Raw genomic sequence first — 16101 nt, forward strand, 5'->3', positions numbered from 1 at the left:
CTCCTCTGGATCATCCAGATGGTCATTGGCAAACATCAGATGAGCCTGGACATGCGCTGGCTTGAGCAGGGGGTTGAGCAGGGGGACCTTGCGTGCGCTGCAGGGTTTTAATCCATGACGGCGTAGTGTGTTACTAATGGTTTTCTTTGAGACTGTGGTCCCAGCTCTCTTCAGGTCATTGACCAGGTCCTGCCGTGTAGTTCTGGGCTGATCCCTCACCTTCCTCATGATCATTGATGCCCCACGAGGTGAGATCTTGCATGGAGCCCCAGACCGAGGGTGATTGACCGTCATCTTGAACTTCTTCCATTTTCTAATAATTGCGCCAACAGTTGTTGCCTTCTCACCAAGCTGCTTGCCTATTGTCCTGTAGCCCATCCCAGCCTTGTACATGTCTACAATTGTATCCCTGATGTCCTTACACAGCTTCCTTCATGAGGAGAGAGAATGCAGGAGACAGTCAACTAATAAAGCAGGCAGCGGACCATTTTGTGGTGCTGAAACTTATAGCTGCAACCGCAGCACAATCAATAGGAGGTGAACAGTGCCTGGTGCTGAAAATATAGCTAACTTGTTATGCAAGTGTTGCACAGCAACAGATGGAGAAAACCTACACGTCGAGTAATTCATTTCAACAATAATCTTCATTTTAATTTGACTTTACAAATAACAATAGGGCTTAATTGGAGTCTATTTATTCAGAGCCTAGGCCTATATGAAATAACTTAACAGGCTGAGGTAGGCTATGAGGCTTAACAGCATCTTTCACACAAAACAAATATATGGCCTAATAGAAGTGTTTAAAAAAATGGTATTAGGACTAACAATTGCTACTGGCCAAAAATGTAGCATCCTACATAAAACACAAATTTTATGAAAAAAACGCTATATGAAAATACTGTCAGCTTGAGACCTAAATATCCCTGGATAAGCACTCACAATAATGTTAGTATTTACTAAATACAGTCATATAGGCCACTAAGTGACTTACTCAATGGGAAAAGTTACATTTCCCCGGCACTCCTGAGCGCGTCCCTGATGTGATCAGCTCAGTTTGAATTCCGGCCTCATCCAGCGAGGGTATCATTTTCTTAGTAAGGGAGGAGAATTCTCCACCGGGACGGACTGTGAGAGGATCATGTACAAACGCAATGATATCCTTGGGCATGCTGTAGTCTTCAAATCTGGTGGGGAAGTTGTCCCTCAGCTGCTTAATGAAATATTCTATCACTTCTGTGACAATGTTGCGGCCTGGTCCCTCTGCCTGTCGTTTCTTCAGTGTGCTGAAGTGCAGTAGCCTTCCAGATGACAAGTCCAAATCGAACAACTAAAGCTTCCTAAGTAAAGGCCTCAAGTTTTTCCACCATGAGCACGACTGTTTTCCCTCTTCCTTGTAACTCGATATTTAACCCGTTTAAGTGACAGAATATGTCAACCGAAAAAGCAGTGTGTGTAGCTTGCAGTTAACGCTTCAATGTTTCTGCATCGGGCCTCTGTCTGGGGCGGGAAGGCCACTTTGAAAGGTCCATGCTTAGATTCATAATGACGTCTGAGATTGAATTATTTGCAAACAGCGACATTTTCATTGCAAATAAGTGGCTTGGCATTGGGAAAATATCATAAAATGAAGGCATATCTCTCTGTACAGTCGTGGTCAAAAGTTTTGAGATTGACACAAGTATTGGTCTTCACAAAGTTTACTGCTTCAGTGTTTTTAGATATTTTTGTCAGATGTTACTATGGTATACTGAAGTATAATTACAAGCATTCCATAAGTGTCAAAGGCTTTTATTGACAATTACATTAAGTAATGCAAAGAGTCAATATTTGCAGTGTTGACCCTTCTTTTTCAAGACCTCTGCAATCCGCCCTGGCGATGCTGTCAGTTAACTTCTGGGCCACATCCTGACTGATGGCAGCCCATTCTTGCATAATCAATGCTTGGAGTTTGTCAGAATTTGTGGGGTTTTGTTTGTCCACCTGCCTCTTGAGGATTGACCACAAGTTCTCAATGGGATTAAGGTCTGGGGAGTTTCCTGGCCATGTACCCAAAATGTTGATGTTTTGTTCCCCGAGCCACTTAGTTATCACTTTTGCTTTATGGCAAGGTGCTCCATCATGCTGGAAAAGGCATTGTTCATCACCAAACTGTTCTTGGATGGTTGGGAGAAGTTCCTCTCAGGTGATGTGTTGGTACCATTCTTTATTCATGGCTGTGTTCTTAGGCAAAATTGTGATTGAGCCCACTCCCTTGGGTGAGAAGCAACCCCACACATGAATGGTCTCAGGATGCTTTACTGTTGGCATGACACAGGACTGATGGTAGCACTCACCTTGTCTTCACCGGACAAGCTTTTTTTCCGGATGCCCCAAACAATCGGAAAGGGGATTCATCAGAGAAAATGACTTTACCCCAGTCCTCAGCAGTCCAATCCCTGTACCTTTTGCAGAATATCAGTCTGTCCCTGATGTTTTTCCCTGGAGAGAAGTGGCTTCTTTGCTGCCCTTCTTGACACCAGGCCATCCTCCAAAAGTCTTCACCTCACTGTGCGTGCAGATGCACTCACACCTGCCTGCTGCCATTCCTGAGCAAGCTCTGCACTGGTGGTGCCTCGATCCCGCAGTTGAATCAACTTTAGGAGACAGTCCTGGCGCTTGCTGAACTTTCTTGGGCGCCCTGAAGCCTTCTTCACAACAATTGAACCTCTCTTGATGATCCGATAAATGGTTGATTTAGGTGCAATCTTACTAGCAGCAATATCCTTGCCTGTGAAGCCCTTTTTGTGCAAAGCAATGATGACGGCACGTGTTTCTTTGCATGTAACCATGGTTAACAGAGGAAGAACAATGATTTCAAGCACCACCCTCCTTTTAAAGCTTCTAGTCTGTTATTCTAACTCAATCAGCATGACAGAGTGATCTCCAGCCTTGTCCTCGTCAACACTATCACCTGTGTTAACGAGAGAATCACTGACATGATGTCAGCTGGTCCTTTTGTGGCAGGGCTGAAATGCAGTGTAAATGTTTTTTTTTGGAATTAAGTTCATTTTCATGGCAAAGAGGGACTCTGCAATTAATTGCAATTTATCTGATCACTCTTCATAACATTCTGGAGTATAAGCAGAAGAAGGATGAAGTAAGAAACGAACGTTAAACAGAGCCTACCTCAGCAGGAGCAAAAAATGCTCTACTAAATTTTCATCCGTGTGAATAATTTCTAATTTCCCCCCCCTTTCAGGGGTATAACATTACAATTGTATACCTACAGTGAGGTAAAAAAGTATTTGATCCCCTGCTGATTTTGTACGTTTGCCCACTGACAAAGAAATGATCAGTATATAATTTTAATGGTAGGTTTATTTGAACAGTGAGAGACAGAATAACATAAAAAATCCAGAAAAACGCATGTCAAAAATGTTATAAATTTATTAGCATTTTAATGAGGGAAATAAGTATTTGACCCCCTCTCAATCCGAAAGATTTCTGGCTCCAAGGTGTCTTTTATACAGGTAACGAGCTGAGATTAGGAGCACACTCTTAAAGGGAGTGCTCCTAATCTCAGTTTGTTACCTTTATAAAAGACACCTGTCCACAGAAGCAATCAATCAATCAGATTCCAAACTCTCCACCATGGCCAAGACCAAAGAGCTCTCCAAGGATGTCAGGGACAAGATTGTAGACCTACACTATGCTGGAATGGGCTACAAGACCATCGCCAAGCAGCTTGGTGAGAAGGTGACAACAGTTGGTGCGATTATTCGCAAATGGAAGAAACACAAAATAACTGTCAATCTCCCTCGGCCTGGGGCTCCATGCAAGATCTCACCTCGTGGAGTTGCAATGATCATGAGAACGGTGAGGAATCAGCCCAGAACTACACGGGAGGATCTTGTCAATGATCTCAAGGCAGCTGGGACCATAGTCACCAAGAAAACAATTGGTAACACACTACGCCGTGAAGGACTGAAATCCTGCAGCGCCCGCAAGGTCCCCCTGCTCAAGAAAGCACATATACATGCCCATCTGAAGTTTGCCAATGATCATCTGAATGATTCAGAGGAGAACTGGAGGAGAAAGTGTTGTGGTCAGATGAGACCAAAATTGAGCTCTTTGGCATCAACTCAACTCGCCGTGTTTGGAGGAGGAGGAATGCTGCCTATGACACCAAGAACACCATCCCCACCGTCAAACATGGAGGTGGAAACATTATGCTTTGGGGGTGTTTTTCTGCTAAGGGGACAGGACAACTTCACTGCATCAAAGGGACGATGGACGGGGCCATGTACCGTCAAATCTTGGGTGAGAACCTCCTTCTCTCAGCCAGGGCATTGAAAATGGGTCGTGGATGGGTATTCCAGCATGACAATGACCCAAAACACACGGCCAAGGCAACAAAGGAGTGGCTCAAGAAGAAGCACATTAAGGTCCTGGAGTGGCCTAGCCAGTCTCCAGACCTTAATCCCATAGAAAATCTGTGGAGGGAGCTGAAGGTTTGAGTTGCCAAACGTCAGGCTCGAAACCTTAATGACTTGATCTGCAAAGAGGAGTGGGACAGAATCCCTCCTGAGATGTGTGCAAACCTGGTGGCCAACTACAAGAAACGTCTGACCTCTGTGATTGCCAACAAGGGTTTTGCCACCAAGTACTGAGTCATGTTTTGCAGAGGGGTCAAATACTTATTTCCCTCATTAAAATGCAAATCAATTTATAACATTTTTGACATGCGTTTTTCTAGATTTTTTGTTGTTGTTCTGTCTCTCACTGTTCAAATAAACCTACCATTAAAATTATAGACTGATCATTTCTTTGTCAGTGGGCAAACGTACAAAATCAACAGGGGATCAAATACTTTTTTTCCCTCACTGTACACCTGTTCAGAAAGGCCCCAGAGTCTGCAACACCACTAAGTAAGGGGCACCACCAAGCAAGCCGCACCATGAAGACAAAGGAGCTCTCCAAACAGGTCAGGGACAAAGTTGTGGAGAAGTACAGATCAGGGTTGAGTTATAAAAAAATATCAGAAACTTTGAACATCCCACTGAGCACCATTAAATCCATTATTAAAAAATGGAAAGAATATGGCACCACAACAAACCTGCCAAGAGAGGGCCGCCCACCAAATCTCACGGACCAGGCAAGGAGGGCATTAATCAGAGTGGCAACAAAGAGACCAAAGATAACCCTGAAGGAGCTGCAAAGCTCCGCTGTGGAGATTTGGAGTATCTGTCCATTGGACCACTTTAAGCCGTACACTCCACAAAGCTGGGCTTTACGGAAGAGTGGCCAGAAAAAAGACATTGCTTAAAGAAAAGAATAAGCAAACACGTTTGGTGTTTGCCATAAGGCATGTGGGATACTCCCCAAACATATGCAAGAACGGACTCTGGTCAGATGAGACTAAAATTGAGCTTTTTGGCCAACAAGGAAAACGCTATGTCTGGCGCAAACTCAACACCTCTCATCACCCCGAGAACACCATCCCCACAGTGAAGCATGGTGGTGGCAGCATCATGCTGTGGGGATGTTTTTCATCGGCAGGGACTGGGTAACTGGTCTGAATTGAAGGAATGATGGATGGCGCTAAATAAAGGGAAATTCTTGAGGGAAAGCTGTTTCAGTCTTCCAGAGATTTGAGACTGGGACAGAGGTTCACCTTCCAGCAGGACAATTACCCTAAGCATACTGCTAAAGCAACACTCAAGTGGTTTAAGGGGACATATTTAAATGTGTTGGAATGGCCTAGTCAAAGCCCAGACCTCAATCCAATTGAGAATCTGTGGTATGACTTAAAGATTGCTGTACACCAGCGGAACCCATCCAACTTGAAGGAGCTGGATCAGTTATGCCTTGAAGAATGGGCAAAAATCCCAGTGGCTAAATGTGCCAAGCTTATAGAGACATACCCCACGAGACTTGCAGCTGTAATTGCTGCAAAAGGTGTCTCTACAAAGTATTGACTTTGGGGGGGGGGGGGGGGGGGGGGGGGGGGGGGGAGTGAATAGTTATGCACGCTCAAGTTTTTTGTTTTTTTGTCTTGTTTGTTTCACAATAAAAAATATTTTGCATCTTCAAAGTCGTAGGCATTATGTGTAAATCAAATGATACAAACCCCCCAAAAATCAATTTTAATTCCAGGTTGGAAGGCAACAAAATAGGAAGAATGCCTTTGGAAGTATGCTTGGGGTCATTGTCCATTTGGAATACCCATTTTCGACCAAGCTTTAACTTCCTGACTGATGTCTTGAGATGTTGCTTCAATATAACCACAAGTTTCCTTCCTCATGATGCCATCTATTTTGTGAAGTGCACCAGTCCCTCCTGCAGCAAAGCACCCCCACAGCATGATGCTGCCACCCCCGTGCTTCACGTTTGGGATGTTGTTCTTTGGCTTGCAAACCCCCCCCCCCTTTTTCCTCCAAACATAACGATGGTCTTTATAGCCAAATAGTTATATTTTTGTTTCGTCAGACCAGAGGACATTTCTCCAAAAAGTACGATCTTTGTCCCCATGTCTAGTGGCAAACCGTAGTCTGGCTTTTTTATGGCGGTTTTGGAGCAGTGGCTTATTCCTTGCTGAGCTGCCTTTCAGGTTATGTCGATAAAGGACTTGTTTTACTGTGGATATAGATACATTTGTACCGGTTTCCTCCAGCATCTTCACAAGGTCCTTTGCTGTTGTTCTGGGATTGATTTGCACTTTTCGCACCAAAGTACGTTCATCTCTAGGAGACAGAACGCGTCTCCTTCCTGAGCAGTATGACGGCTGCATGGTCCCATGGTGTTTATACTTGCGTACTATTGTTTGTACAGATGAACGTGGTACCTTCAGGCGTCTGGAAATTGCTCCCAAGGATGAACCAGACTTGTGGAGGTCTACAATTCTTTTTCTGAGGTCTTGGCTGATTTCTTTTGATTTTCCCATGATGTCAAGCAAAGAGGCACTGAGTTTGAAGGTAGGCCTTGAAATACATCCATAGGTACACCTCCAATTGACTCAAATGATGTCAATTAGCCTATCAGAAGCTTCTAAAGCCATGACATCATTTTCTGGAATTTTCCAAGCTGTTTAAAGGCACAGTCAACTTAGTGTATGTAAACTTCTGACCCATTGGAATTGTGATACAGTGAATTATAAATGAAATAATCTGTCTGTAATCTATTGTTGGAAAAATCACTTGTGTCATGCACAAAGTAGATGTCTTAACCGACTTGCCAAAACTATAGTTTGTTAACAAGAAATGTTTGGTTGAAAAACGAGTTTTAATGACTCCAACCCAAGTGTATGTAAACTTCTGACTTCAACTGTATAAGCTGGAAGTAGAGGCCTAAGCGTTGTTGTTCACTAGTTTACTCAAATTAGGGGAGGGGTGGTGGGGTTGGAAAGTAATAAAGGGAAATATTTTTTTTAAAGCATATGTGCTGAACAAATAGTTATATTGACTACGTCCGTCCTAGCTCGCTCATTAATGTCTTAATCGAAATTACGGATTGCCTCTTATCCGCTCGTTGTTCCCTTATGCCATAGTTTGTACATCTCAATTGTCAGTAGACACCACATTTGTTTAAGCAAGTCAGCCATATATGCTATGTTTTTAAAAAGGCAGTAAATGAGGCTGAATGAACTGTTTCGCTGCCAGACAAGGCTCCGCTGATACCCAGGTGTAGCGGTGGTAAGGATTCACTCCATGGTGCTGAAAAGAAAGCTCTGCTGTTGGGACAGTTTTATGTAGGCCCTAACAGTTTGTGGGCACCGTTTGTCACCGTTATAGTGCAATTAATGTGTTGTTTAGTGTTGTGTTGTGGCTTTGCTGGCATGCACGAAAAAAAATTGGGGGGAGTTTGCCCCATCAAGATTTACACGCTAAAATTGCCACTGAAATCAATTATAGTAGTAGCAAGCTATCAAAGTTGTCCTCGATCCTACTTCTCATCTTCGCGCTCTCATCTTCACGTTAGTCCGAGTGCAAAATTGCAAATTATTATTCGGAAGAAGCCTTTGACTCTCCTGAACTGCCACCGTAGGCCTACACATTGGTTAGGCAGCACACAATAAAGTTCTTGATCAACAAGATCAGAGCAGGCCCGGACTTAGGGTTGGAATATCCATTGCAGTGTGTAATGCAGCCTAGTTGTATTTACACCATCCCAGCAGCTATCTTAGAAATATAACGTTGCTCTGTGCTTCTCTGAGCATGCACTTCATAGCCTATAGCCTATATGCTATGGATCATTTGATTGAGACCACACTAAATAGCCTTCAGGCGCACTTGATATTGGGTGCCCAGCGGAAAATCAGAGATGATAATAAGCAACTAATTCTAAAACACTGAGAAATATTGAAATGTCATCAATTACAACTAGACAAAAAGAAATACTGAACCCTCCCCTTGACTAAAGTTGAAAAAGCATGACCCTTCCCCATTTTCCTCCAGGTACCCATAATGTAAATGTCGATCCATCCCTTAGCTATTGCCACACACATCTGATAAATCTGTTCACTCTTTATGCCAATGACAAGGTGACTAGATAGTCACCAAGCAGAGATCATATGGGGAGCTAAAAATAGGAGATTAAACTTTGTCTGTCAGATTCTGGGTTAGCCAAAGCGAGCCATTTGATTTGCACTCGTCCTCAAAACACAAATTCAACAACAGAATTATATCTGAGAAATACTTATCTTACTCCAGAAATATATAATATTACAATTGGCAAAAGATAATTAAAGTGTAACTTACCTCTGATCGTGTCTGGCTACGAACCCACAAACATATCCTCAGGAGTGAAGATGTGCGCTTCACTTCAAGAGCCGTGGTGGAGATACAGTGTTTGACGGACAACTTTGAGAGGGAATGGACTTAATAGTTTTCATGACAAGCTATTTTGAATACATTTTACTGGTCAAGGGGTCGTGAAACGTTCATAACAGACGTAAAGGGGAATCAATAGTAGATTCATGTAAATAAATCACAACTCTGATATAAAGTGTTTTTTCTCAAAGTAGCCGGGATGTCACGTGTACTACTTATATCTGTGAATAATAATGAGTGAGAAGGTTACAGATAAACAATGCCACCCCTGTTATTGTAATAGGGAGGTTTGCATGTCTTGGGGATATGATATTTGTGTGTCTGTAACTTTCTCACTCATTATTATTCAAGATTCATTCAGGATTATCCGTAATCATGGTAGCATCCACATTACTGTAGAAGTGTTTAGAAAGATATTATATTCTTATTTACAATAAAATTTACTCCAAAATGACATAATACATTATTTACCATTACTTTCTACTGGGCACAAACTAATCTGAAACACAACCAAAACAAAAAGCAAATATGACCAACAAATTTGTGGAGTCACAAGCTTGATGTAGTCATTGCGTGCTATGAAAATGGGACCAAATACTTAACTTTTTACACCTTTAATACACATATAAGTAAATTTGTCCCAATACTTTTGGTGCCCTAAAATGGAGGGGACTATGTACAAAAAGTGCTGTAATTTCTAAACGGTTCACCTGATATGGATGGAAATACACTCAAATTACAGCTGACAAAGGTGCTTCAACAAAGTACTGAGTAAAGGGTCTGAATATTTATGTAAATGTTATATTTCCATTATTTTATTTATTTTTAAACATTTCTAAAAACCTGTTTTTGCTTTGTCGTTATGGGGTATTGTGCGTAAATTGATGAGGGAAAAAAAATATTTCATCCATTTTAGAATAAGGATGTAACGTAATTGCTCAGTTTGGCCGGGCGGCCAGCTCCAGGAAGAGTCTTGGTGGTTCCAAACTTCTTCCATTTAAGAATGATGGCAGCCACTGTGTTCTTGGGGACCTTCAATGCTGCAGACATTTTTTGGTACCCTTCCCCAGATCTGTGCCTCGACACAATCCTGTCTAGGAGCTCTACGAACAATTCCTTCAACCTCATGGCTTGGTCTTTGCTCTGACAGGCACTGTCAACAGTTGGACCTTACAGTGGGGAAAAAAAGTATTTAGTCAGCCACCAATTGTGCAAGTTCTCCCACTTAAAAAGATAAGAGAGGCCTGTAATTTTCATCATAGGTACACGTCAACTATGACAGACAAATTGAGAAAAAAAATTCTCCAGAAAATCACATTGTAGGATTTTTAATGAATTTATTTGCAAATTATGCTGAAAAATAAGTATTTGGTCACCTACAAACAAGCAAGATTTCTGGCTCTCACAGACCTGTAACTTCTTCTTTAAGAGGCTCCTCTGTCCTCCACTCGTTACCTGTATTAATGGCACCTGTTTGAACTTGTTATCAGTATAAAAGACACCTGTCCACAACCTCAAACAGTCACACTCCAAACTCCACTATGGCCAAGACCAAAGAGCTGTCAAAGGACACCAGAAACAAAATTGTAGACCTGCACCAGGCTGGGAAGACTGAATCTGCAATAGGTAAGCAGCTTGGTTTGAAGAAATCAACTGTGGGAGCAATTATTAGGAAATGGAAGACATACAAGACCACTGATAATCTCCCTCGATCTGGGGCTCCATGCAAGATCTCACCCCGTGGGGTCAAAATGATCACAAGAACGGTGAGCAAAAATCCCAGAACCACACGGGGGCACCTAGTGAATGACCTGCAGAGAGCTGGGACCAAAGTAACAAAGCCTACCATCAGTAACACACTACGCCGCCAGGGACTCAAATCCTGCAGTGCCAGACGTGTCCCCCTGCTTAAGCCAGTACATGTCCAGGCCCGTCTGAAGTTTGCTAGAGTGCATTTGGATGATCCAGAAGAGGATTGGGAGAATGTCATATGGTCAGATGAAACCAAAATAGAACTTTTTGGTAAAAACTCAACTCGTCGTGTTTGGAGGACAAAGAATGCTGAGTTGCATCCAAAGAACACCATACCTACTGTGATGCATGGGGGTGGAAACATCATGCTTTGGGGCTGTTTTTCTGCAAAGGGACCAGGACGACTGCTCCGTGTAAAGGAAAGAATGAATGGGGCCATGTATCATGAGATTTTGAGTGAAAACCTCCTTCCATCAGCAAGGGCATTGAAGATGAAACGTGGCTGGGTCTTTCAGCATGACAATGATCCCAAACACACCGCCCGGGCAACGAAGGAGTGGCTTCGTAAAGAAGCATTTCAAGGTCCTGGAGTGGCCTAGCCAGTCTCCAGATCTCAACCCCATAGAAAATCTTTGGAGGGAGTTGAAAGTCTGTGTTGCCCAGCGACAGCCCCAAAACATCACTGCTCTAGAGGAGATCTGCATGGAGGAATGGGCCAAAATACCAGCAACAGTGTGTGAAAACCTTGTGAAGACTTACAGAAAACATTTGACCTGTGTCATTGCCAACAAAGGGTATATAACAAAGTATTGAGAAACTTTTGTTATTGACCAAATACTTATTTTCCACCATAATTTGCAAATAAATTAATAAAAAATCCTACAATGTGATTTACTGGAAAAGAAATTCTAATTTTGTCTGTCATAGTTGACGTGTAACTATGATGAAAATTACAGGCCTCTCTCATCTTTTTAAGTGGGAGAACTTGCACAATTGGTGGCTGACTAAATACTTTTTCCCCCCACTGTATATGGAAAGGTGTGTGCCTTTCCAAATCATGTCCAATCAATTGAATTTACCACAGGTGGACTCCAATCAAGTTGTGGAAACATCTCAAGGATGATCATTGGAAACAGGATGCACCTGAGCTCAATTTCGAGTCTCAAAGCAAAGGGTCTGAATACTTATGTAAATAAGGTATTTCTGTATTTTATTTTGAATACATTTGCTAAAATTTCCAAAAACCTGTTTTTGCTTTGTCATTATGGGGTATTGTGTGTGGATTGATGAGGGGAAAAAATAATGTAATCAATTTCAGAATAAGGCTGTAACCTAACAAAATATGGAAAATGTAAATGTGTCTGAATACTTTCCGAATGCACTATATATATATGTATATATATATATATATACAGTGGGGAGAACAAGTATTTGATACACTGCCGATTTTGCAGGTTTTCCTACTTACAAAGCATGTAGAGGTCTGTCATTTTTATCATAGGTACACTTCAACTGTGAGAGACGGAATCTAAAACAAAAATCCAGAAAATCACATTGTATGATTTTAAAGTAATTAATTTGCATTTTATTGCATGACATAAGTATTTGATACATCAGAAAAGCAGAACTTAATATTTGGTACAGAAACCTTTGTTTGCAATTACAGAGATCATAGGTCTTGACCAGGTTTGCACACACTGCAGCAGGGATTTTGACCTTCTCCAGATCCTTCAGGTTTCGGGGCTGTCGCTGGGCAATACAGACTTTCAGCTCCCTCCAAAGATGTTCTATTGGGTTCAGGTCTGGAGACTGGCTAGGCCACTCCAGGACCTTGAGATGCTTCATACGGAGCCACTCCTTAGTTGCCCTGGCTGTGTGTTTCGGGTCGTTGTCATGCTGGAAGACCCAGCCACGACCCATCTTCAATGCTCTTACTGAGGGAAGGAGGTTGTTGGCCAAGATCTTGCGATACATGGCCCCATCCATCCTCCCCTCAATACGGTGCAGTCGACCTGTCCCCTTTGCAGAAAAGCATCCCCAAAGAATGATGTTTCCACCTCCATGCTTCACGGTTGGGATGGTGTTCTTGGGGTTGTACTCATCCTCCTTCTTCCTCCAAACACGGCGAGTGGAGTTTAGACCAAAAAGCTATATTTTTGTCTCATCAGACCACATGACCTTCTCCCATTCCTCCTCTGGATCATCCAGATGGTCATTGGCAAACTTCAGACGTGCCTGGACATGTGCTGGCTTGAGCAGGGGGACCTTGTGTGCGCTGCAGGATTTTAATCCATGACGGCGTAGTGTGTTACTAATGGTTTTCTTTGAGACTGGTCCCAGCTCTCTTCAGGTCATTGACCAGGTCCTGCCGTGTAGTTCTGGGCTGATCCCTCACCTTCCTCATGATCGTTGATGCCCCACGACGTGAGATCTTGCATGGAGCCCCAGACCGAGGGTGATTGACCGTCATCTTGAACTTCTTCCATTTTCTAATAATTGCGCCAACAGTTGTTGCCTTCTCACCAAGCTGCTTGCCTATTGTCCTGTAGCCCATCCCAGCCTTGTGCAGGTCTACAATTTTATCCCTGATGTCCTTACACAGCTCTCTGGTCTTGGCCATTGTGGAGAGGTTGGAGTCTTTTTGATTGAGTGTGTGGACAGGTGTCTTTTATACAGGTAACGAGTTCAAACAGGTGCAGTTAATACAGGTAATGAGTGGAGAACAGGAGGGCTTCTTAAAGAAAAACTAACAGGTCTGTGAGAGCCGGAATTCATACTGGTTGGTAGGTGATCAAATACTTATGTCATGCAATAAAATGCCAATTAATTACTTAAAAATCATACAATGTGATTTTCTGGATTTTTGTTTTAGATTCTGTCTCTCACAGTTGAAGTGTACCTATGATAAAAATGACAGACCTCTACATGCTTTGTAAGTAGGAAAACCTGCAAAATCGGCAGTGTATCAAATACTTGTTCTCCCCACTGTATATATACAGTGGGGAGAACAAGGATTTGATACACTGCCGATTTTGCAGGTTTTCCTACTTACAAAGCATGTAGTGGTCTGTAATTTTTGTCATAGGTACACTTCAACTGTGAGAGACAGAATCTAAAACAAAAATCCAGAAAATCACATTGTATGATTTTTAAGTAATTAATTTGCCTTTTATTGCATGACATAAGTATTTGATACATCAGAAAAGCAGAACTTAATATTTGGTACAGAAACCTTTGTTTGCAATTACAGAGATCATACGTTTCCTGTAGGTCTTGACCAGGTTTGCACACACTGCAGCAGGGATTTTGGCCCCCTCCTCCATACCGACTTTCGACAGATCCTTCAGGTTTCGGGGCTGTCGCTGGGCAATAAGGACTTTCAGCTCCCTCCAAAGATTTTCTATTGGGTTCAGGTCTGGAGACTGGCTAGGCCACTCCAGGACCTTGAGATGCTTCTTACGGAGCCACTCCTTTGTTGCCCTGGCTGTGTGTTTCGGGTCGTTGTCATGATGGAGGACCCAGCCACGACCCATCTTCAATGCTCTTACTGAGGGAAGGAGGTTGTTGGCCAAGATCTCGCGATACATGGCCCCATCCATCCTCCCCTCAATACGGTGCAGTCGTCCTGTCCCATTTGCAGAAAAGCATCCCCAAAGAATGATGTTTCCACCTCCATGCTTCACGGTTGGGATGGTGTTCTTGGGGTTGTACTCATCCTTCTTCTTCCTCCAAACACGGCAAGTGGAGTTTAGACCAAAAAGCTATATTTTTGTCTCATCAGACCACATGACCTTCTCCCATTCCTCCTCTGGATCATCCAGATGGTCATTGGCAAACTTCAGACGGTTCTGGACATGCGCTGGCTTGAGCAGGGGGACCTTGCATGCGCTGCAGGATTTTAATCCATGACGGCGTAGTGTGTTACTAATGGTTTTCTTTGAGACTGTGGTCCCAGCTCTCTTCAGGTCATTGACCAGGTCCTGCCGTGTAGTTCTGGGCTGATCCCTCACCTTCCTCATGATCATTGATGCCCCACGAGGTGAGATCTTGCATGGAGCCCCAGACCGAGGGTGATTGACTGTCATCTTGAACTTCTTCCATTTTCTAATAATTGCGCCAACAGTTGTTGCCTTCTCACCAAGCTGCTTGCCTATTGTCCTGTAGCCCATCCAGCCTTGTGCAGGTCTACAATTTTATCCCCGATGTCCTTACACAGCTCTCTGGTCTTGGCCATTGTGGAGAGGTTGGAGTCTGTTTGATTGAGTGTGTGGACAGGTGTCTTTTATACAGGTAACGAGTTCAAACAGGTGCAGTTAATACAGGTAATAAGTGGAGAACAGGAGGGCTTCTTAAAGAAAAACTAACAGGTCTGTGAGAGACGGAATTCTTACTGGTTGGTAGGTGATCAAATACTTATGTCATGCAATAAAATGCAAATTAATTACTTAAAAATCATACCATGTGATTTTCTGGATTTTTGTTTTAGATTCCGTCTCTCACAGTTGAAGTGTACCTATGATAAAAATTACAGACCTCTACATGCTTTGTAAGTAGGAAAACCTGCAAAATCGGCAGTGTATCAAATACTTGTTCTCCCCACTGTATATATATATGTATATATATATATATGTGTGTATGTAGTAACCAAAAAATTGTTAAACAAATCAAAATATATTTTATATTTGAGAATCTTCAAATAGCCACCCTTTGCCTTAATGACAGCTTTGCACGCTCTTTGTTTTGATTTGTTTCACACTTTGTTGGTTACTACATGATTCCACATGTGTTACTTCATAGTTTTGATGTCTTCACTATTACTCTACAATGTAGAAAATAGTAAAAATAAAGAAAAACCCTTGAATGAGTAGGTTTCTAAAACTTTTGACCGGTATATATATATATTTTGTATACATATATTTTTTTTGGGGGGGGGCATAAAATACTGTAAATACACCAGGCAAATCAGCTCCAAGTGATTTTAATTTGGGAAATCTGTTCCAAAGTATTCCCAACCATAATAAGTGGATATGCACTGAGTATACCAAACATTAGGAACACCTTGTTGACTCCAATTCTTCCGAACAGTTGTGTCAAGTTGACTGGATGTCCTTTACATTTTTCATATTTCAGTTGAACATTTCTCTATTTTTCTTTGTCATTGAGGACTCTCATTATGCTTTACATTTGACTTATTTGTGCGCAACTTCACGGAATGACTTGATTTACTGTTGTAGTAGAGAAGTGTGCCAGGAATGATGTGTGGGTCAGTGACGGCACGCGCCCCTCGCTCATTAGAATATCAATGCACGAGCGAACATCAGTGGCCCTTCCCCCTCTAAATCACACACACACACGCTTTGGAGTGAAGCACTTTTTTTTTTCGATTGGCGCTGCTTGGTAGAAGGGTTCGTTCTCAATAAACAGTAGACTTCAACATCTCTGCGCACTTTACCATTAATTATGAGTCTACTCTGCGTAAAACGGCAGTGCACTCAATAGACTACCCATATTGTTAAGACGTGATTGGTAGGAGATTTTAAAT

Source organism: Coregonus lavaretus (genome assembly GCF_964263955.1).
Source record: "Coregonus lavaretus genome assembly, chromosome: 10".
Taxonomy (NCBI): domain Eukaryota; kingdom Metazoa; phylum Chordata; class Actinopteri; order Salmoniformes; family Salmonidae; genus Coregonus; species Coregonus lavaretus.